Genomic DNA, 2,261 nt, shown 5'->3' with positions numbered 1-2,261 from the left:
TATTAACAGGTAATGGGCAGGAAGCAGAGTGTGGTCGAGGTAGGAGACGGTCAGCAAAGTTCCATAGGAGAGAGCGAAGATGAGAGAGTAATGGGGTAAGCAAATGATCTGGAAGGGGAGAGCGCTTGGGCAGGAAGCCAGAAGTTAGGACTAGATGCCTATATATAAGTTTAAAAGGTGAGATGAGGAGAGGTCGCTTGGGGAGAGCTTGCAGTCTGAAAAGAGAGAACTCTAGAGGGCGGTAGAGTCTGTAATCCTTTATATGTTAGGAGCTGTGACAGGTTATGAGAAGAGAAGACAGTTATAGGTGATCCAAAGGTTAGTTTTTGGCAGGTATGCCACAGGTGCAAAAGAAGGTCCTATTTGGTGGCCCAAGGCTCCAAGGGCAAATCCCTCCTTTTCTGTAACATAGACGGAAAAAGGACGAGTCAGGTCAGGAAGATGTAAGGCTGGGGCCCTAAGGGGGGCCTGTTGGAGCCTTTGAAAGGGCTCAGTAATCTGTTTTAAAAAAGGTTCATGGGCGGGGCCTGGCACTGCTTTGTATAGAGGGTGAGAAAGAAGGGAAAAGGAAGGGACCCACGAACCCCACGAACGTAAAAAACTGGCTATTCTTAAGAATGACAAAATTTCTTCTTTTTTTGATGGAACAGTGAGAGATCAAATGAGATTCTTTCTGTTTAATGTAATAGCCTTATGGGTTGTGGTGATTGATAGTCCCAAATAGGTAACCTGAGGAGTGAACCGTTGGACTTTAGAGGGTGAGACCCTGTAGCCATGATTAGAAAGGAAATTTAGAAGAGTCATGGTGTCAGTCTGGCTGATTTCTAAAGAAGGGCTACAGAGAAGGGCATCATCTACATAAAGTATGATCTTAGATTTAGGAAGAGACAGAGATAATAGGTCAGAAGTCAAGGCCTGCCCAAACAGGTGTGGGCTATCCCAGAATCCCTGAGGTAAGACAGTTCAGGTCAGTTGGGTGGAAAAGTGGGTATCAGGATCTGTCCAGGTAAAAGCAAATATGTTTTGTGACTGGGCATCTAGAGGAATAGAGAAAAACACATCCTTAAGGTCTAGAACTGAGAAGTGTGAAGTACCTGAGGGGATAGTAGAAAGAAGTATGTAGAGGTTAGCCACAACCGGGTGGAGAGGCACCACTACAGAGTTAATATGTCTGAGATTCTGGACTAGATGATAGGCACCATTGGGTTTTTTTACTGCCAGTATGGGGGTGTTAAAGGGAGAAGATTTAGGGCGAAGGAGTTTCTTTCTCAACAGGTCAGAGATGATCGGCTTGAGTCCCCTGAGACTCTGGAGAGAGAGAGAGGGTATTGAACCTGGGTAATATACCTTGTAGGGTCCAACAATTGGATGACAACACAGGCGAATGGTGTTTAGCAACAGAGGGGTTCTGGATGTCACAGACTCGGGGATCTACCTGTGAGGCTGGTAAAGGGAATGACATGGTATTGTTAGTAGGTTGGCTGGCTAAAAGGAGAAGCAGAGGAACTGCTGGAGAGCTTGGGTTCAGGCGAATATGGGGAGCAAAAGAGATAGAGGCTCCCAGCCTAGATAGGAGATCTCTTCCCAATAATGGGACAGGACATGTGGGCACTACCAAAAAGGAATGGGTGAGAGGTACACCCCTAAAAATGCAATTAAGTGGTGGGGTCTGATATGGGAAATAAGGTTGTCCTCCTACCCCAACAATAGGAAAACGAGAGGGAGATGTGGGCCCCCAAAACTCCATTTGGACCAAGTAAGTGGCTCCAGTGTCCAAGAGGAAAGAGATGGGCCACCCACAGACCACAATGTCTACCCTTAGCTCTCTGTTCATGATGGCAGTGGTCGGGTCAGAGGAGCCTGGGCCTCGTCAGTCAGCCATAGCCAAGCCTAGGANATCNGTTGGAGGGTTATCTGGGAGTGATGTCCCCCTGTTTTGCGTAAAATGGGGGCAATCGACAGCCCAATGTCCCTCTTAATGGCGCTTAGGGCATGACCCCCTCAGCTTGTGAGGCACCTGTAACAGGTGCCTGGCGGTCTCTAGGTAGAGGACCATAAGCTCAGGGTGGCAGCTGGTGCTGGTCGGACAGCCTTTGCCATCATATTGTACTTCTGCTTGTGAACCCTCTCATCGCTCCCACGGTACACTTTGAAGGCCAGTGCCTGTAGAGTCAGGGGTCCTCTCTCCAATTTAGCTTTTATGTCGGGGTAGCTCTGAGAGAAGGAGTAAGTAGTTAAGAGCTGTTTACCCTCTGGGTTCT

The sequence above is a fragment of the Mus pahari genome, chromosome 4 (genome assembly GCF_900095145.1).
Source record: "Mus pahari chromosome 4, PAHARI_EIJ_v1.1, whole genome shotgun sequence".
In the NCBI taxonomy this organism is placed as follows: Eukaryota; Metazoa; Chordata; class Mammalia; order Rodentia; family Muridae; genus Mus; species Mus pahari.
Note: the sequence above shows the minus strand (reverse complement) of the source record.